The 21,971-nt window shown below is 39.8% G+C and overlaps 1 protein-coding gene across 1 annotated transcript in view; it reads right to left on the reverse strand.

The window, feature by feature from the left end:
- The window catches only part of LOC144582182 (uncharacterized), an 81,087-nt gene extending 59,727 nt beyond the window's left edge, over positions 1-21,360 (reverse strand). The window contains exon 1 of the mRNA XM_078369821.1: positions 21,225-21,360. The gene's annotated coding sequence lies outside the window, so the exon portion shown is untranslated. The remainder of the gene's footprint in view (positions 1-21,224) is intronic.
- Between the last annotated feature and the right edge of the window lie 611 nt (positions 21,361-21,971).

The raw sequence follows: 21,971 nt of genomic DNA on the forward strand, positions 1-21,971 counted from the left end.
AATCACATAAGAAACCCTTTCATAAACAGCAGGAGAAAAAGCGAGGGCGGACTAAAACTAATGTAAATCTGATGCTACCCAAGGCACTAAATTTAAGCTGCTTATCCTCTGAGACAAGCAGTTGTTTTGCCAGCAATATCCCTTGTCACAGTGAGTGTCCAGGCTGAATGACCACAGGCCTTGGGAATGACAGGTGCCAGGAGGCTAGAGACTTTTATGATCCATCCTCCTGTTCATCACCAGAGCTCAGCAGAGAATTTTTGCATCTTTATAACATTTATTTAGATATCTCCTGTCACCAAAATTGGATATATAATGTCTCACCTTCTATTTGTTTAGCACTAACACATTTAAGGTGCCAACTGCAGAATTCTCAGGAAACTGTAGTGTTCATGGAATCCTGCCAACAGTCTAAGAAGGTTCTAAAGGGCTTGGCTGAGAAAAGGAATCATCTGAGTGTAATTCCATCCAGCATGAAAGGTCACACAAGTCAAGAGCTGTTGCCAAAATGCTGCTACTGAGGATTAATTAATATCAATTGAGCATCCAAGAGTGTCTGGCATTTTACCAAGGCTGCCTTTCTCAGTCCTCCCCTGCTAAAACAGTTGTGGAGATTAAAGTTAGCAGGGCCAATGGATGCTCACCTCTCTGGCCATAATAGAACAGAAAAGAGCTGATGTGTACATGGGTAAGCCCTTCTCTGCTTCCAGGCTGACAAAATCAGTTTTGTAGCCTTTTATCTAGGACCAGTTTCACTTTTCCACTCAGATATATAAATAAAATAACTAAAATTCATTGAGTTCTAACTATATGCCAGACCCTGGGTTGGGTATATTTTATATGTTTAATCATAGGGGTTTCACAATAGCCCCCACAGAGTAATATTATCCTTATTTTACACATAAGGGAACTGATAGTTTAAGTGTTGGCCTTAGTCACATATCATGAATTCTCTACCTCGCCAATGCTACACTCCTTCCCCATGCCTCACATGTCTTGCTGAATCTAAGTAACACATTTTTTTACTGTGGAAAACTCTGCATTATACATAAAATATTGCCTAGCACTGGAGGCCACTCTGATCCTGTTGACTAGCTTTGACTGGGCCACATCTCTTCCACATATAAAACCTTAAGAATCATTAGTAAGTTTTGAGAATTGGTTTAACCCTAATCAGTTTATCTAGAATCAGCTGAATTCCTACCAGTAGAGTGAAACTTAGGGCATAAAATGGAGCATAAGCCCCACACCTTCATATCAAACTGTGGTTTACCAGTAACAGACAAATGCAGAATTTAGTTTTAGGTGGACAATGATGCAATTTTAAGTACCTCTCTTTATCTGCATCTCTCTTCCTCTGTTTGTTTTGTTTAATGTGACATCCTGTAGGACATGAAGGATTTTCCATTTTTTCTTTCAATTTCTACAAAGACACAATTTCAAAGCCCAAAGTTATGCTTACACAGATACTCTGGGGGGCATAACAAGTATTCTGTGAGTTGCATTAGATTCCTTGCATACCTATTTTTCAAAATGTAAAAATATTATAACCTTTTTTGAAGAAGCACAAAATACTCAAATAGAAAAGACTGTGATTACAATGAGATCATGACCCTGCCATACTAATTAATGTCAGATCCTAACTTGTGGCTACTTAGGCCTGTCAACCTAACCCAGGGACTATGTTTTATTTTGTTGTCATTTAAACATTTATTTTCTTTTTTGCAGCACACAGACCAATGCTTTATGTTGTAAAGAGATTGGACATTCAATGACACAAATGTATTGAGCTCCTACTTTTACCCTTTTATTTTTGACACCAACCCCTGGTGATTTCATATCTTGACTATTAAAACTGACTGTTTTCTGGACTCTTTTAATTACTGGATATAACCATAGAAAGTCAGCTTATAATTTTCTCCAAAATTTCCATTTCCTTCATTATTGTATCAAACAAATCAAAAGACTCCCAAATCTGACCATGCTCCCAAGAGTGTAAAGATAGCACTGGCATTAACCCAGTATGCAGATGCAAAATACCATGCCCACTTTATAAATATCACATTGAACAGGTTATGGTTCTGTGAACTAGGTCTTTAGTTCACCTCACTTACAGAGTAGACATTGATTAAGGACACTTAGAAAGTTATGCTGCAGAGGGACTCTAAGAGAGATGAAAACCTGACTGATGGGAGAGAAAACCTAGGAAAGAGATTGAGCCCTGGAAGGAAACAGCTCACCTTTCAGATGGCATGGACATGGCTGTACCTCCAGGTATACGCAGGCTCATGGTCATAGGCAACCCCAATTATGTGTGTAAACCATCTCTAGTCAATGGAACATTGAAATTTCTATTCTTTAATGTTGAACACATTGTGTATATTAAGTTCTTTAATTAATATAGAACTGTTGTGAGTTTTCTAGCTAAGGAAGAATGGGTTTAGGTAGGAGATACAAATTTCTCCAGTTTACATGGCTTGAGATTTAAGACTCAAACCCTGATTTGTTCAGGTTCAAGGCTCACGTTCTTGTCATGATCTGTTTGTGGCAGCTAGTGTTTACCTAGAGAAATTCTACTGATTCTTCCACATGGCCTCTGTATTAGTCCATTCTCACACTGCTATAAAGAACTGCTTGAGAAAGGTAAATTATAAAGACTATAAGGAAAAGAGGTTTAATTGACTCACAGTTCCATAAGGCTGGGGAGGCCTCAGGAAACATAATCATGGTGGAAGGGGAAGCAAACATCTTTCTTCACATGGTAGAAGGAAGGAGAAGGATGAGAGCGAGGCAAATGGGGAAACCTCTTATAAAACCATCAGATCTCATGAGAACTTATTCACTATCATGAGAATAGCATGAGGAAAACTGCTCCCATGATTCAATTACCTCCCACTGAGTCCCTCCCACCACATGTGGGGATTTTGGGAACTACAATTCAAGAGGAGATTTGTGTGGGGACACATCCAAACCATATCAGCCTCTGTCTTATTTTTCAAGTTTAGTCTATGTATGCTTGAGCAAGTATTTTATATTAGTTTTTATTTATTTTCTATTGTTAAACAATACAATTCACTCTCATTTAATTCCCTCAACAATATATGATGATATATAGGATACCATCATCCCCATTTTACAGGTGAGGAAACTGAGGCACACAAAAGTTAGATGAATGGTCTAAACCACATACATGGCTAGTAAGTAGGGTCAGAGAATGGCATTGGCTGATATTTGCACCTGGGAAATCTAGTTCCAGAGCCTGCATTCTCCACCACTGTCCTCCTCTGAGTCCCCTGCCCTATAGGTAAGGACACTGTAGCTCACAGAGGTGAGGTGGTCTGCTCAAGGCCATATGGATAAGGTGGCAGAATCAGGCCTGGGAGCTGGATCATTCCAATGATCCAGAGAGACAACTGTATTCCATTGTCTCTCTTCATCTGCCTCACATGTCTTCTGTGGATTTCCTAATTCTGTTAGTGACTTCATTGTGCTCTCAGCTCCTCTGAGTGAAACCCCTGTCATCTTTTTCCTGCTTTCTTTATCCAACCAATTGCCCAGTCCTATTCATTTAATTTTACTGCATCTCTCTCATCTAGTCCTACCTATTCTTTCTTCACGGCTGCTGCTGTATCTCAGTCCCATCTAATTTTAGACTCTCCCACTTCCATTTCCTGATATCCAGTGCCAACCACTTTCTTCTCTTTTAAATTATTCTTTTGGCATACATCGTACTTCTAAATAGCATGTGTATATTGCTACTGCTTGAGTTTTAAATTTGGTTTCTCACAATAGAATACAAAGCTTTGGCTCTCTTTCTCTCCACCTTTCACCACATACTTCACAGTCTTCATTCTTCAACCATAAATACGCTGTGATTTTAGTTGGATCAGTGTTTATGTTATTATGACTAAGTAAATGCTTTCTCTTATTGATTCATGCAGCATAATACGATGTCTTTCCTTTCTCTACTCAACACTTTCCCCGGGAGTCTCATTTGCTTAATTTTATATCAGGAATTCAACCACAAATCCTTTCTTGTTGTATCTTCTCAATACATTCAAGCATGTTTCAACCTCACCTAAGTGATCTCTCTCACTGGAACTTCAGACCTGCTCTGTGAAGATTGTCTCCTCCCCTCCTGCCCAACTGCACTACGGTCATATAAGCTCTCACTTTGCCATCATCTTGGTGATTCCCTTTTCCTAACTTTTCGGTTGGATCTCTGTTTTCCAGAGCCTATGTTTTTCTTTCTAGCTATAACTTCTCTTTTTGCCTAAAGTAGCATCCTGATAAAAAATATCTAAAACATAAATTTTTTGAGACATTTTTATTCTACTCTCACATTTGATTTATAGTATTTATGAGTATAAAATTCAAGGTTAAGAAGCAATATCTTCCAGTCTCTAGCTTTGCTATTGTCAATGACATTTTTATTCTTAATCTTTTGTATGAATATACTTTCCCTCCTCCTACTTATTTTTCTTACTCTCTGGAAGGTTCTTTTTCTTGTCTTCAGTGTTCTAATATTTCATAGTGATGTGGTTTGGTGTGGATCTATATTCATCCATTTGGATGAGTACTCAGAAAGCTACTTGCATGTGAAAACTTATGTCTTTTAATAATGAAATACAACACACCCACACGTATATATATTTGAATTGTTCCCCTTCACTTTCTGCTTCCTCTATTTAAATTTTCTAATATTTGGATGTTAAACTGCTTGGACTGTCTTTTTCCTCTGTATTCTGGGAGATTTTATTAATTTTACTTCTGACCATTCTTTGTACTTTTTCATTTTTGCTATATTTTTAGTTTTCAATCGTTCTTTTTGAACATAGTACTTATTCCTACTTCATAGCTGCAATCTCTTGCCTCGCAGAAGATATTAATGTTTATTTCTTTGAGGCTTTCTTCCCCATGCATAATCTGTTTCTGCTAGTTTTCATTTTGGTCTCTATCTTCAAGATCAAAACTTTTGTTCAAATTTGTGATAATCCTGGGGTGTCAGCTGATTTTTTTTTGTGAGTCAGTGTCTCACTCTGTTGCCCAGGCTGGAATACAATGGTGCAATCTCCATTCACTGCAACCTCTGCCTCCCCAGTTCAACTGATTATCATTGCCTCAGTCACTTAAGTAGTTGGGACTACAGGTGTGCACCACCACACCTGGATAATTTTGGTTTTTTAGTAGAGACAAGGTTTTGGCCATACTGGTCAAGCTGGTCTTGAACTCCTGGCCTCAAGTGATCTGCCTGCCTCAGCCTCCCAAAGTGCTGGGTCAGCTGATATTTAAGAATGGCCCCCGAAATGGCCAGTTTGGAAACCTTGAATGAATAGGTGAGACAGTCAGTGAGGAGCCTGAGTAAAGGGTAATTCCAGAGGGCCAGATACGATTTGGGGGAAAACAGCTGATCACATAAATGTCTTTAAAATTTTTCTTTTTGCTGGTAACATTCCCCAGGAAATAATTTCCAGTTTTTACCTGAATAATATAAGCCTCCCTAACAGCATTATAGTAAATGAGAGGAAAAAGAAGCTGAACGTCTCAGATCCAGAGTAAATTTTCACTCAATGGCCCTGTTTTCAACTAGTAATCTTGCCATCAATTCTCTGCCTGCCACTCCCCATTCCAAGGACCCTCTGTTCTACCATCCTCAGAGAATAAATCTCTGTTCTTTTGTATAATTAAAAGAAGGGAATGCAATACAGGAAAGAATAGAGGGGACCAAATGGGATCTAATTATTCTTAAGAGTTTCTGCACAGGAAAAGAAACAGTCATTAGAGTGAACCAGCAACCAACAGAATGGGAAGAACATTTTTGTAATCCACCCATCTGACAAAGGGCTAATATCCAGAACTAAAGATACTAACAAAGAACTAAAGCAGATTTGCAAGAAACAAGCAAACAAACTTGTTCAAAAGTGGGAGAAGGATATGAACAGACACTTTTCAAAAGAAGACATTTATGAAGCCAAAAAACATGAAAAAATGCCAACATCACTGGTCATTAGAGAAATGCAAATCAAAACCACATTGAGATATCGTCTCATGCCAGTTAGAATGGTGATCATGAAAACATCTGGAGACAACAGATGCTGGAGAGGATGTGGAGAAATAGGAACATTTTTACACTGTTGGTGGGAGTATAAATTAGTTCAACCATTGTAGAAGATAGTATGGCAATTCCCCAAAGACCTAGAAATAGAAATTCCATTTGACCCAGCAATCCCATTACTGGGTATATACCCAAAAGATTATATATTGTTCTATCATAAAGACACATGCACACATATGTTCATTGTGGCACTGTTTACAATAGCAAAGACCTGGAACCAACCCAAATGCCCATCAATGATAGACTAAGAAAATGTGGCACAGACACACCACGAAATACTATGCAGCCATAAAAAAGGATGAGTTCATGTCCTTTGTAGGGATATGGATGAATCTGGAAACCATCATCCTCAGCAAACTGTCACAAGAACAGAAAACCAAACACCACATATTCTTTCTCATAGGCAGGTGTTGAACAATGGGAACACATGGGCACAGGGAGGGGAACATCACACACTAGGGTCTATTGGGGGTTGGAGGACTAGGGAAGGGATAGCCAGGGGGTTGGGGAGGTTTGGGAGGGATAACACTGGGAGAAATGTCTGATGTAGGTGACGGAAGCATGGAGGCAGCAAACCACCACATGTATGTACCTATGCAACAATCCTGCAAGGTCTGCACATGTACCCTAGAACTTAAAGTACAATTTTAAAAAAATAGAGGGGACAAGCTTCCTTCTAAACAAGCTTTCAATTAATTCTTCAGTTTGTAGCCCCAAATTCACCCGTGTACTTGGTGCCAAGAATTCTGCCATATAACTCAAATTACTTTTCACTCTATCTCAGATCATTTATTCACCTACTTTGACAGCTTCCAAATCTTTATTATTGATTTCTTTCCATTCCCTTTGTCCTTTTTAGTTCATACTTTTTTTATTATTTCTGATGCAACAAAATTTAATTTTTGCCACCAAAGAAACCAAAAAGTGGGGCAAGGGGGACTATTTCCTCTACAAATTATAGTCTGCAGGTCTGTGTTGAAAAACTGAAAACCTGTGCAAATCCTTTGAATAAACTGATTGGTTCATACTTTAAAAACTAGTCCCTCTTTACTGCCATTTTAGTGTGCTTTGAGGAGGGGACAGAGGTTCAATTCATGGGTCCCTCACCTCCAGCACCATAACGTTTATTTCACATATGGTGCTTTGCACATCTCATTTGATTTGTTACAGAAGATATTGTTTGTGCTATTATTTCTTTCCTGTACTATGTTACTAGCTCCTTGAGAACAAGAATTGTGTCTTATTATTATATATTAGCCAATGCAGTAAATACATGGATTCATTTAACTGAATTAAACCTATTTAAACCATTATAAACAAGTGTATATAATTTCTAAAACCTTAGGATGTTTTCCCTAGTTCTTACATTTTAATGATTTATTTGCAAAGACAACAGATTTAAAACAAATAAAGAAATAAAACCCCACTCACTTCTTCATTTCTGCCAGTTTAATTGATTCACAACAATTGTGTAATTCTAAGCATGGTATGAAATTTTGTTCCAAACTGTATATCTATGAGGAAAAGATTCATTATCCAGAAGTACAATTTTTCCCATAAAAGATATTGATGAAAATGTCTGTGCGGCTTACTGTTGAGAATTTATACATGACTCACTAAAGCAATTTCCTCAGATTAGAGAACACTGCTGGCTTGAGGGGTTTATGGGTACTATTACAGTAACTTCAGAAAGATAACCAAGTATTCACAGATTTCCCTGAACCAAGTTTAAAAGCTGCTTCATCATTTAAAATATTGTGTACCAGCAGGAAGAAGGGACAGTAAGTAGTCTCACATGCTGCAATAGATATATCTGCAGTGTTGTCAAAAGAAATCCAGTTAATTTAGACCCAACTCCCCCGCAATTCTTACTTGCAGGACTATATTTTCATGACTTCTTTCTGATTACTAGTTAGTTCATATTATTCTATTGAACATAAATGGCTCCTGTTTTATGAGCATTTATTTTGTGCTAAACACTTTGTATACATTTTCTTACTGAATAGTTACAAAATCTCTTTGAGTGTTATTCTTTTCATTTTTACAGATCTAAACTGAGGCTTAACAGGCAGCAAATTAATTGCCTAGGTTCTTTGAGCATTATTTTTCAATGCTAGTTATGAATTTGTCTATACAACTTTACTAAAAAGTTTTTCTACTTTGGCCTTTATCCAAGAATCAGTGAAAAATGAATTTTTTGAATGGAGGATTTGTCTGTTGCCTAGGGTAAACTGTTAAAAGGAAAAATTACCGATGTAGATAGTCTCTGAAGTCTTTATGTTTTCCACAGTCCTTGCGTGTTTGTTCCATTTGTCATCATTTGTCATCTGTGTGTACCCAAAAGTGATGAAAACTGGGTTCTTTGGGGTTATCTGTCTTCCTTCCTTTCACTTACTGACAAAGGCCAGCATGCCTCAAGCCATCTGTATATCTGGCAGAAGAGCCCTAGAATTCACGTAAGTTTTGATCAGCTCATCACAGTCTAAGTTCTCTGCTCTCTACAAGATGCATTTTAAAAGTATATGTTGCAATGAGAATCATTTTTTTTTCCTCAAGACTAAAGCTTAAGTGACCTAAACTTGATATTTTACTGATTATGCACACAGCACTGTGCTTTGTGGTTTTAAAGGCTATCTTGTTTCATATTAACCACAATCATTTGTTTAAAAACTTTGAGTCCCTTTCTTTATACTACACCCTATATTCAGCAACATATTTGGAGGTTGATCAACCACTCAACATCAAATAAAAGACAAACATAGCAAACAGCATGCATTCACTCCCAAATTATTTATTGAACACCTAATGTTCACATAGGATAAGTACTCAACTTAAAAGTAATGCATATGTGAACAAAATGAATATTAATGTACTGTATATGTGAAGATAATCCTGATATTCCCTAGCATATATACAACACGTACAATCAATAAACTCTATTCTATTTTTCACCTAAAACGAATATAATTCTTTTAAACAAGAAATAAGTTATCCTTGACAATTCTGTCAGGCACCAGTGCTTGAGACCATTAATAATATAAAAATACAAAGCTACCCTCTTTTTTCTCTCAGATTGACTCGTAATGAATTCTTTCTCCATCAAAATTGCCCTTAAAGGTATGTTCAAGGGCGTGTGAAGGTGTACGAACACGCAGAGGTTGGTGGCAGAGAAGGAACAAGAAAGTTTGATAAAATAGGACAAAATTCAAGGTTCCTCCTTCATCATATCTTCATTGATGCTTAATTTTATGTTTCACTTGAAAGATGTTTTAGATGAAATTAACATGTAAATCAGTGGACTCTGAGTAAAATAAATTGTCCTCCATAATGTGGGTGGGCCTTATCCAATCAGTTGAAGGCCTGAGGATATCATGAAAGAGAGACCTTGAGTTTTCTTTTTTTTTTTTTTTTTTTGAGATGGAGTTTCACTCTCGTTACCCAGACTGGAGTGCAACGGCACGATCTTGGCTCACCGCAACCTCCACCTTCTGGGTTCAAGCAATTCTCCTACCTCAGCCTCCCGAGTAGCTGGGACTACAGACACACACCACCATGCCTAGCTAATTTTTGTATTTTTAGTAAAGATGAGGTTTCACCTCGTTGACCAGGATGGTCTCGATCTCTTGATCTCGTGATCCACCTGCCTCGGCCTCCCAAAGTGCTGGGATTATAGGTATGAGCCACTGCGCCTGGCCGAGTTTTCTTTTATTTCATCAAACTTCTTGCTCCTTCCCTAGAATCAGCCCCTAAACATTTCTCCACCCCCACATATACCTTTAAGGACAACTCTGATGGACAAACAACTTACTTCCAAGCAATCTTAGAGAGAAAATAGGGTAGCTTCATAGCCAGTCCTTAGCAATTGTTCTTAAACACCTGTGCCTGACAAAATTGCCTAGAGTGCTTTCAAAATACGTAGTTCCAGATCTCCAAACCTTGGAAATATGGTGTGTCTGGCAAGACACAGGAGTCTACATTTAATAAGCATTCCCAAGGAAATTCTAATGCATACAGTTCTGGGGAAAAATACAATTGAGAAACCCCATTTTAGAAATAGGGAGAGGTTTTTTGTTTTCTTCCTTTATCAATAATGTCACAGGGATTCAAGCCAACTAGAGATCAGAACTGACCTTGTTGCATCTATCTCATGCAGTATCTACTGCATCAATGGAAAGAGTCATCAAGGAGAACTATGTAGACATTACATACTACAGGAACTGGCTCAAAGAACTATTGGTTTTGGTAAGGATGTGATATCCAGGGAAAGGTTGGAGGAGAGATTTTACAGGCTTGCTTGGAGAATACCTAACTAAGTGTCTGGGGATGCTGGGATGTGGCAGTGTTTTCAAATGCACATCCCAAGTGCCAGTGATCCCTTCAATTACTCAAATAACTAAACTCTTGTTTCCAAATATTTCATTGATTGGTATCTACATTTATAGATTATAGATTCCATGACAAAAACTGGGCCAGAGAAAAACATTATCTTGCTCAGTAGAATGGCTCAGGACATCTCAAATATAAGGCCCTTCAGCTATTTTCAATCTGAGTCTAAATTTAAACTTTTTTTCAGTTTGTAGGTTTTCATTTACTGGATCTATACCCCTAGTTTGCAGGGAACCATGGCTTGGTTTTGCAGGTTCCATTGGGGAAAGGCCTAGAAATAAAAATAGACATGTCTGATCTGCCTAAATGTGAGCCTGGATCTAATAAGGCATTTATTAGATGCCAAAAGACCCCTCTGGGGATGGGTCTGCCAAGCTCTGCGGCCTCTCAATCTGCAAGGCTTGCAATTGTCTCTCAGCCCCAGTTGGCAGGCCTGTGCTAGGAAGGAGTCAGGCAAACAGCATCTGATTTACACAAGAAAAAAAATGTGTCAGGCAAGGGGTAAAGAAAGGAGATCTCTAACTTAATGGAGTTTTTAAATAAATCATCAGAAGTATGAGATTTCAGAAGATTTTAGGTAGTAAACAACACAGAGAAAAATAAACAGGCTTACTTGCAAGCCTATTTTAGAGAAATTGTCAAGTCAGTGTTTTTCTGTTCTGTTTTCTCAAACTGCCCATAAGCAGTGAGAGTCATTAGCAGCATAGAATGTATCCTCTGAGGACATTAGTACCCATATGTGCTTCTGTGAATGTCCATCTAGATTGCAGTGGTGTGCTTAGATGGAACCAGGTTGTAACTTCTTCCCTTGTAGTCTTTTGAGAGTTCACCTGCAAAATGTCAACCATGGTCTCTGATAAAGTTTGGCTGCATCCCCACCCAAATCTGATTTTAAATTCCCACACATTATGGGAGGGACTCAAGTTGGGGAAGTAATTGAATCATGGGAGCAGACCTTTTCCATGCCCTTCTCATGATACTGAATAAGTCTCACAAGATCTGATTTTTTTTTTTTTTTTTTTTTTTTTTTTGAGACGGAGTTTCGCTCTTGTTACCCAGGCTGGAGTGCAATGGCGCGATCTCGGCTCACCGCAACCTCCGCCTCCTGGGTTCAGGCAATTCTCCTGCCTCAGCCTCCTGAGTAGCTGGGATTACAGGCACACGCCACCATGCCCAGCTAATTTTTTGTATCTTTAGTAGAGACAGGGTTTCACCATGTTGACCTGGATGGTCTTGATCTCTTGACCTTGTGATCTACCTGCCTTGGCTCTCTTCTCTTGTCTGTCACCATGTGAGATGTGCCTTTCACCTTCTGCCATGATCGTGAGCCCTCCCAAGTCACATGGAACTGTAAGGCCAATAAACTTCTTTTTTTTTTGTAAATTGCCCAGTCCTGAGTAAGTCTCTATCAGCAGTGTGAAAACAAACTAATACAGCAAATTGGTACCAGTAGAGTGGGACACTGCTGAAAATACACCCCAAAATGTGGAAGTGACTTTGGAACTGGGTAACAGGCAGACGTTGGAACAGTTTGGAGCACTCAGAAGAAGACAGGGAAATGTGGGAAAGTTTGGAACTTCCTAGACACTTGTTATGGTGTCAACAAGAATACTCAGTGATATGAACAATAAGATCCAGGCTGAGGTAGGCTCAGATGGAGATGAGAAACTTGCTACAAACTGGAGCAAAGGTGATTCTTGTAATGTTTTAGCAAAGAGACTGGTGGCATTTTTCCCCTGCCCTAGAGATCTGTGGAACTTTGAACTTGAAGAAGATGATTTAGGATATTTGGTGGAAGAAATTTCTAAGCAGGAAATTATTCAAGAGGTGACTTTGGTACTGTTAAAGGCATTCAGTTTTATAAGGAAAGCAGAGCATAAAAGTTCAAAAAATTTGCAGCCTGACAATGTCATAGAAAAGAAAATCCCATTTTCTGAGGAGAAATTCAAACCAGCTGCAGAAATTCACATAAGTAACAAGGAGCTGAATGTTAATCCCCAAGACAATGGAGAAAATGTCTCCAGAGCATGTCAGAAGTCTTCATGACAGCCCCTCCAATCATAGGTCCAGAAGCCTAGGATAAAAATGTGATCTCATGGGCTGTTCCCAGGGTCCCCATGCTGTGTGCAGACTTGGGACTTGGTGCCCTGCATCCCAGCCACTCCAGCCGTGCTGAAAGAGGCCAACATAGAGCTTGGGCTGTGGCTTCAGAGGGTGCAAGCCTCAAGCATTGGCAGCTTTCACATAGTGTTGAGCCTGTGAGTTCACAGGAGTCAAGAATTAGGGTTTGGAAACTTCCACGTAGATTTCAGAAGATGTATAGAAATGCCTGGATGCCCAGACGGAAGTTTGCTGCAGGAGTGGGGCGCTCATGGAGAACCTCTGCTAGGGTAGTGCAGAAGGAAAATTTGGGGTCAGAGCCCCCACACAGAATCTCTACTGGGGCACTGCCTAGTAGAGCAACTGTCTCCAGATCATCATCCTCCAGACCCCAGAATGGTAGATCCTGCACCTGGAAAATCCGCAGACTCTCAATGCCAGCCCATGAAGGCAGCTAGGAGGGAGGCTGTATCCTGCAAAGCTACAGGGGTGGAGCTGCCCAAGGCCATAGGAAACCACCTCATACACACACACACACACACACACACACACACACACACACACACTTTAAGTTCTGGGGTACAAGTGCAGAACATGCAGGTTTGTTACACAGGTATACACGTGCCATGGTAGTTCGCTCTGAACCCATCAACTCATCATCTACATTAGGTATTTCTCCTAATGCTATGTCTCCCCTAGCCCCCTACCCTGCAACAGACCCCAGTGTGTGATGTTCACCTTCCTGTGACCATGTGTTCTTCATTGTTTAACTCCCACTTCTGAGTGAGAACATGCGGTGTTTGGTTTTCTGTTCTTGTGTTAGTTTGCTGAGAATGATGGGGATACCACCTCTTACATCAGAGTGACCTGGATGTGAGATGTGGAGTCAAAGGAGATTATTTTGGAGCTTTAAGATTTGACTGCCCCTCTGAACTTCAGACTTGCATGGGGCCTGTACCCTCATTCATTTTGGCCAATTTGTCCCATTTGAAATGGCCGTGTTTACACAATGGCGGTACGCCCATTGTATCTAGGAAGCAACTAACTTGCTTTTGATTTTACAGGCTCGTAGTTGGAAGGGACGTGCCTTGACTCAGATGAGACATTGGACTATGGGCTTTTGAGTTAATGCTGAAATGAGTTAAAGACTTTGGGGAACTGTTGAAAAGACAGGATTGGTTTTGAAATGTGAGGTCATGAGTTTGGGTAGGGACCAGGGCAGAATGATATGGTTTTGTTGTGTCCCCATCCAAATCTCATCTTGAATTCCACTCGTTGTGGGAGGGATCTGGTGGGAGGTAATTGAATCATGGAAGCAGATCTTTCCTATGCTCTTCTCATGATAGTGTATGAGTCTCACAAGATCTGATGCTTTTAAAAAGAGGAGTTTCCCTACACAAGCTCTCTTCTCTTGTCTGGCACCATGTGAGACATGCCTTTCATTTTCTGACATGATTGTGAGGCCTCCTCAGCCATGTGGACTCTAAGTCCAATAAACCTTTTTCTTTTGTAAATTGCCCAGTCTCAGGTATGTCTTCATCAGCAGTGTGAAAATGGACTAATGATACAGTCTCTTTGCCTGCAAGCTGCAAACTTTCCTATGGGAAAGGATGCCTCTCCATCCAGTCTTCATAGATGCATCACTTTCTACTCTCTTTTTCTCCTATTCCTAAATGCTCTGCTACAAGTTCTTTTGGGACAGGCACTCTAGTTGGTGAACATGCAATACCACTTCAGGCTGACACTGTTCTACTCCTCAGACTAGTTTTCATCTCACTTCCACATTTGTTGAAATACTTCAAGGTCTGTGTCAATCACCTTTTCCAAAACCCTTCCATAAAAACCCCAGCTGTTTTCCCTTCTGCTTACTCCTATGGCACTTGGCTTGTATAATTTTACTTGGTCTATGTACAAATGTCTCTGTCTGTCCCACCAGAGTGTGGATATGGATCATTTCTGCCTTTGGTCTTTTCCAGAGATGTTATCATTATCTGTCATTATACCATCATATGATATAAACAAATATTTTGTTGAATGCATGTCTGCTGAGAATATATTTTCAAAATGTGTTGTTTAAAACTCATAAATTTTATTAAAGTGTTTTTATAGTTTTTTTATACAAGAAATATACATCATTGCAATGAAATTTTAAATATACAGATAGTGTAAAGAAAATTAAAGTAACTCACAATTTCAGTTCCCAGAGATAACCACTATTAATATGTTGGAATGGAAGAAACGCAAGAAGCAAGGTGGCAGAATAGAAGGCCCCACAGATTGTGCCCCACCATGGGAAAGCTAAATTCAGCAACTAGCTAGACAAAAATAGCAACTTCATAAGAATCAAAAATCAGGTGAGCACTAACAGTACCTGCTTTTAACATTATATTGCTGGAAAAAGCACTGAATAGGGTAGAAAAGACTGTATTGAATTGCTAGCATCACCACCCCAATCCTCCTGCAGTAGCTCCATGTCACAGAGAAATCACTGTATTTGGGAGAGGGAGAGTGCAGCAATTGTGAAACTTTGCATTGAAATCAGTGCTACCCTGTCACAGGGGAAAGCAAAACCAGGCTGAGCTCAGATGACATCCGCCTACAGAGGAAGCATTCAGACCAGCCCTACCCAGAGGCGAATTGCCCATTCCAACAGTTGGAACTTAACTTCCAGCAAGCCTTGCCACCATGGGCTGAAGTGCTGTGGGGCCATAAATAAACTTAGAAGGCAGTCTGGGCCACAAGGACTAGCAGTCCTACTGCTAGGCTAGGAGCCAGTGGATTTGGGGGCACACAACATACTGAGACACCAGCCAAGGCAGCTAAGAGAATGCTTGCATCACATCTCCTCCAACCCCAGGCAGCACAACTCACAGCTCTAAAAGAGGCCACTCTTTTCTGATTGAGGAGAGGAGAGGGAAGAGTAAAGAGGGCTTTTGTCTTGCAACTTGGATACCAGCTCACCCATAGTAGAACAGAGTTCTGGTCAGAGTCGTGAAACTCCCATTCCAGGCCTTAGCTCCCAGACCACATTTCCACACCCACCCGGGCCAGAAGAGAACCAACTGCCCTTAAGAGAAGGATGCAATGAAGGATCTATCACCTGCTGACTAAGAGCCCTTGGGACCTGAACAATAAGCAGCAATGCTCAGGCAGTACACTATGGGCCTTGGGTGAGACTCTGAGACATGCTGGCATCTGGTGAGACCCAGCACATTCCCAATTGTTGTTATGGTGAGAGACTCCTTCTGCTTGAGAAAAGTATAAGGAAAAGTAAAGGGGACTCTGAATTTACCTTAGGTACCAGCTTGGCCACAGTGGGGTAGAGCAACAAGTAGGCTCTTGGGTCCCTGATGCCAGGCCTTGGTTCTTGAATGGCATTTCTGGAACTACCAGAAATGTGGTAGTCCCACAAAGGGGAGCCCACTGCCCTAAATGGTGAGTCCCAGGCCTGGTAACATTTACCACAATATGACTGAAGAACCATTGGGCCTTAAGGGAACATTGTTGGTGGACAGGCAATACTTGCCAAGGGCTTGAGGCAGGAAAGGCTCCTCTGCCTGTGGAAAGGGGAGGGAAGAATGAGAAGTATTTGGTCTTGTGATTTGAGAACCAGCTCAACCTTAGTAGACTAGAAGACCAGGTAGACTTATAAGGATTCTGACTCCAGTCCCTAGCTCCTGCACAGCACCTCTGGATCTGTCCAGGGCTTGGGGGATGTCAGTACCTAAAGAGAAGGACATGAGTCTGGCTGGCATTGCCAGTTTCTGATTGTAAACAACTAGGGCATTGAGAGCACTGAGGGTATTGAGCAAATATAGGCAGTCACTGGGCAGTGGCCGCTATGGGCATTGGGTGAGACCCAGTACTGGGCTGGCTTCAGGTATGACCTAGCACAGTCTCAGTGGTGGTGACCACAGGGGTGCTTGCATAACCCTATCCCCAGCCCCAGGCAGCTCAGCATAGAGAGAGAGACTGTTTGTTTTGGAGAAAGTAAGGGAAGAGAAGAGTCTCTGCCTAGTAATGCAGCGAACTCTTCCAGATCCTATCTAAGACCACCAAAGCAGTGAGTCTTCAAGAAGCACAGCATTACTGCACTTGTGGTGTCCCCTAATGCAGTCATAGTTTCGATCACAATACCCAAGTCCTTTTGAATACCTGGAAAGCCTTCTTTTTTATTTTTATTTTTTTTCTTTTCTTTTTTCTTTTTTATACCTGGAACGCCTGCTCAAGAAGAACAGGTAAAACAAGACCAGACTATGAAGACTATAATAAATACCTAACTTTCTAATGCCCAGACACTGGTAAACATCAACAAGCATCAAGACCATCCAGGAAAAGACAGCCTTAGCAAACTTAATGAGGCACCAGAAACCAATCCTGGAGAAACAGAGATGAGACAGATAATTCAAAATAGCTGTTTTGAGGAAACTCAAAGAAATTCAAGATAACACATAGAAGAAATTCAGAATTTCAACAGATAACTTTAACAAAGAGATTGAAATAATTTAAAGGAATCAAGCAGAAATTCTAGAGTTGACACATGCAATTGACAGGCTGAAGAATATGTCAGTCTCTTAGTAGCAGAATTGATCAAGCAGAAGAAAGAATTGGTGACCCTGAAGACAGCTATTTGAAAATACAGTAGAAAACAAAAAGTAAAGGCCAGGTGCGGTGGCTCAAGCCTGTAATCCCAGCACTTCGGGAGGCCAAGGCAGGCAGATTGCCAGGTCAAGAGATAGAGACCATCCTGGCCAACATGGTGAAACCCCATCTATACTAAAAATACAAAAATTAGCTGGGTATGGTGGTGTGCGCCTGTAGTCCCAGCTACTTGGGAGGCTGAGGCAGGAGAATTGCTTGAACCCCAGAGGTGGAGGTTGCAGTGAGCCAAGATTGTGCCACTGCACTCCAGCCTGGCACCTGGCAATAGAGCAAGACTCTGTCTCAAAAAAAAAAAAAAAAAAAGAAAGAAAACAAAACAAAACAAAACAAAAAGTAAAAAGAATAAAAAACAGTGAAGCACACCTACAAGATCTAGAAAATAGCCTCAAAAAGGCAAATTTAAGAGTTTTTGCCTTGAAGAGGAGATAGGGAAAGAGATAGGGGTAGAAAGTTGATTTGAAGGGATAATAACAGAGAACTTCCCAAACTTGGAGAAAAAGATCAATATCTAAGTATAAGAAGGTTATAAAGCACTGATATGGTTTTTATCTGTGTCCTCACCATACCTCATGTAAAATTGTAATCCCCAGTGTTGGAGGTGGGGCCTAATGGGAGGTGACTGGATCATGGGGGCAGAGTTCTCATGAATGGTTTAGCACCTTCCCCACTTGGCACTGTATAGTGAATCCTCATGAGATCTGGTAGTTTAAAGGTGTGTGGCACCTCCCCCATTCTCTTCGTCTTGTTTCCGCCATGTAAGATGCCTTCTCCCACTTTGCTTTCTACCATGAGTAAAAGCTCCTGAGGCCTCCCAAGAGCCACTATGCTTCCTGTACAGCATGTAGAACCATGAGCCAATTAAACCTCTTTTCTTTATAAATTACCCAGTCTCAGGTATTTCTTTGTAGCAGTGTGAGAATGGACTAATACAAACACCAACTAGATTTCACCCAAAGAAGATTACCTCAAGGCATTTTATAATCAAACTCCCATAGGTCAAGAAAAAATGAGGATCCTAAAAGCAGCAGGAAAAAAGCAGCAAATAACATAAAATGGAACTCCAATATGTCTGGTAGGAACTTTTCAGTGGAAACCTTACAGGCCAGAAAAGAGTAGCATGACATATTTAAATTAGTAAAGAAAAAATACTTTTATCCTAGGATAGTGTATCTGGTAAAAATATCCTTCAAACATAAAGGATAAATAAAGACTTTCCCAGACAAACAAAAGCTGAGGGATTTGACCAACACCAGATCTGTCCTACAAGAAGTGCTAAAGAAAACGATGTTTCTTTCTGAAGGCACAAAATTCACTGGTATGGTAACTACATAGAAAAACACAGAATGTTGTAACACTGAACTGTGGTGTATAAACTACTCTTTTTCTAAATAGCGTACAAGATGAACCAATCAAAAATAATAACTACAACAACTTTTCAAGACATAAACAGTACAATAAGATATAAGTAGAACCAATAAAGTTTAAAAGCAGAGGGACAAAGTTAAAGTGTAGAGTTTTTATTCATTTTCTTTTTGCTGGTTTGTTCACTCAAGCAGTCTTACATTCTTATCAGCTTTAAATAATGGGTTATAAGAGTATTTGCAAGGCTCATGGTAATCTCATCAGAAAACACATATAGGATATAGAAAAAGCAAGAAATTAAATCATACCTTCAAAGAAAATTACCTTCACTAAAACAAAGGCAAGGAAGTAAAAAAGGAAAAGACCACAAAAAAACAGAAAACAAATAATAAAATGGCAGAAGTAAGTCTTTACCTATTAATAATATGGGATAAAAAGACACTAAAGTCACCAATCAAAAGACATAGAGTGGCTGAATGGATTATTTAAAAAAAAAAAAACGACTCAACAATCTGTTCCCTACAAGAAACACACAACACACTTCACTATAAAAACACACATCGGATGAAAATAAAGGGATAGAAAAAATATTCTAGGTCATTGGAAACCACCAAAAAAGTGCAAGAGTAGCTATACTTATATCAGACAAAATATATTTCAAAACAAGAACTACAAGAAGAGACAAAAAAGGTCATTATATAACAATAAAGGGATCATTTCAGCAAGAGAATATTACAATTGTAAATATATATGCACCCAACCCTAGAGCACCCAGATATATAGAGCAAACATTATTAAAGCTAAAGAGACAGATAGACCCCCAATGTAATAGTAGCTGGATACTTCAGTACTCAACTTTCAGCACTGATAGATCTTCTGGACAGAAAATCATCAAAGAAACATTAAACTGAATCTACACCATAGACCAAATTGACCTAGGAGATATTTACAGAACATTTTATCCAATGACTACAGAATATACATTTTCTTTTCAGCACATGGATTATTGTCAAGAATAGACTATATATTAGGTTACCAAACAAGTATTTAAAAAATCCAAAATATTGAAATAATAAGTACTTTCTCTTACCACAGTGGAACAAAACCAGATATCAATAATAAGAGACATTTTGGAAACCCTACTAACACATGGAAATTAAATAATATGATCCTGAATAATCAGTGGGTTAATGAAGAAATTAAGAAGAAAATTGAGAAATTTCTTAAAGCAAATAATAATTAAGATACAACACGCCAAACTTATGGGATACAGTGAAAGCTGTACTAAAAGGAAAATTTGTAGCTATAAGCACCTCATCAAAAAAGTAGAAAAATTTCAAATACAATCAAATTATACATCTTACAAAACTAGAAAAACAAGAGCAAATTGAAGCCCAAATTAGTAAAAGAAAAGAAATAATAAAGATCAGAGCAGAAATAAATGAAATTGAAATGCAGAAAATAATACAAATGAAACAAAAAGTTGGTTTTTAGAAAAGATAAGCAAAACTGACATACTTTTAGCTAGACTAAGAAAGAAAGAGAGAAGACCCAAATAGATAAAATCAGAGATGAAAAGAGAGACATTACAAACAATACTGCAGATACTCAAAAGATCATCAGTGTTTACTAGGAGTAACTACATGCCAATAAACTGGAAAAATCTAGAGTAAATGGATAAATTCTTAGACACATACAAGCTACCAAGATTGAACCATGAGGAAATCCAAAGCCTGAACAGGCCAATAACAAATAACTAAATCGAAGATATAATAAAAATTCTTCCAGCAAACCAAAGCCAGGGACCCTATGGCTTCACTGTAAACTCTACCAAACATTTAAAAAGAATTAATACCTATCTTACTCAAATTATTCTACTCCAAAAAATAGAGGAGGAGGGAATATTTCCAATATCATTTTATAAGGCCATTATTATCCTGATATGAAAACCAGACAAAGATGTAACAAAAAGAGAAAACTATAGGCCAGTATCACCAATGAATATGGACACAAAAATCCTCAACAAAATAATGACAAAGCAAATTTAACAACAGATTAAAGAGATCATTCATAATGACCAAGTGAGATTTATCCCAGGGATGCAAGAATGGTTCAACATACACAAATCAATCAATATAGTACATCATGTCAACAGAATGAAGGACAAAAACAAAATGATCATTTCAATTAATGCTGAAAAAGCATTTGATAATGTTCAACATCCACTCATAATAAAAGCCGCCAAAAAACAGGATAGAGGGAACACACCCTGACTTTTTCAACCAGGGGATCATGGCAGACAGGAGGCAGGACTACATTGCAGCTCCAACTTGGAAGGACAGAGCAGCATATGGAGGCTCATGATGAATTTTTGTTCCCGAACAACTGCAGGAATAAATCAGGAAACCCAAGAGGACCCACAGACACCCCTCACCCCCCCACCCCCCTCTCTCGCGAAAGAAGGAGGTTGCTCCTTCAGGAAACAACCCAAATACTGTGTCCAAACTGCGGAAGAGGGAAAGGGAGATTACCACCCCCGGAACACACACCCCACTCGGGAAACTAAAGGTCTATGTTACAGGAGAAGATTTGACTTTACCTTGAGCTGAGTCAATTTAGAGAGCTGAGTGAAATGCACGGCCAAGGAAGCAGCAGGAAAAGCTCTAGGAGCTCACTGGGTCCCCTAGCAAGTCGGTTTTGCCTGGCCTCACAGGGGTCCTAAAGGAGACCGACCAGAGGTGCTGGGAAAAGGCCCCGGGGAGAAGAAAGTCTCCAGCTGAACTTTGTAACAATTTGAGCTGATTGAGAAGACTCAAGGCCAGAACTCAGAAGAGGGCCTGAATCTGGCGCTCAGTCTCCAAGGGTGGGGGAAGAAGGAAAGCCCTATTTACTTTTGCTTCTGGGAGGCAAGAACCTCAGGCAAGTTCTCAGCCCTGCTCACTCACTGCCTGAAAATAGATTCAGTGCTGCTGGGTCAGGGGCACAGTGGAATGCATGAAACCTGGGTGAGGCCTGTGACTGCTGGCTTTCTTTCACTTCCTGACAACTTGCATGACACAGTAGAGACAGTCATAATCCTCCCAGGAACACAACTTCATTGAGCTGGGAACCTCATCCCCATCCCCACAGCAGTTGCAACAAGACCCACTCAAGTAGAGTCTGATATCAGATATGCCTAGCCCTGCCCCCACCCAGTGGTCCTTTTCCTACCCACCCTGGTAACTGAAAAGAAAGGGCATATACTCTTGGGAGTTCTAGGGCCCCACCCACCATCTGTTCCTCCCTATACTAACACAGCTGATGCTCTCTGGAAAGTGCCCCTTCCTGGCAGGAGGACAATCAGCAC

The sequence above is a fragment of the Callithrix jacchus genome, chromosome 4, assembly GCF_049354715.1.
Source record: "Callithrix jacchus isolate 240 chromosome 4, calJac240_pri, whole genome shotgun sequence".
Classification (NCBI taxonomy): Eukaryota; Metazoa; Chordata; class Mammalia; order Primates; family Cebidae; genus Callithrix; species Callithrix jacchus.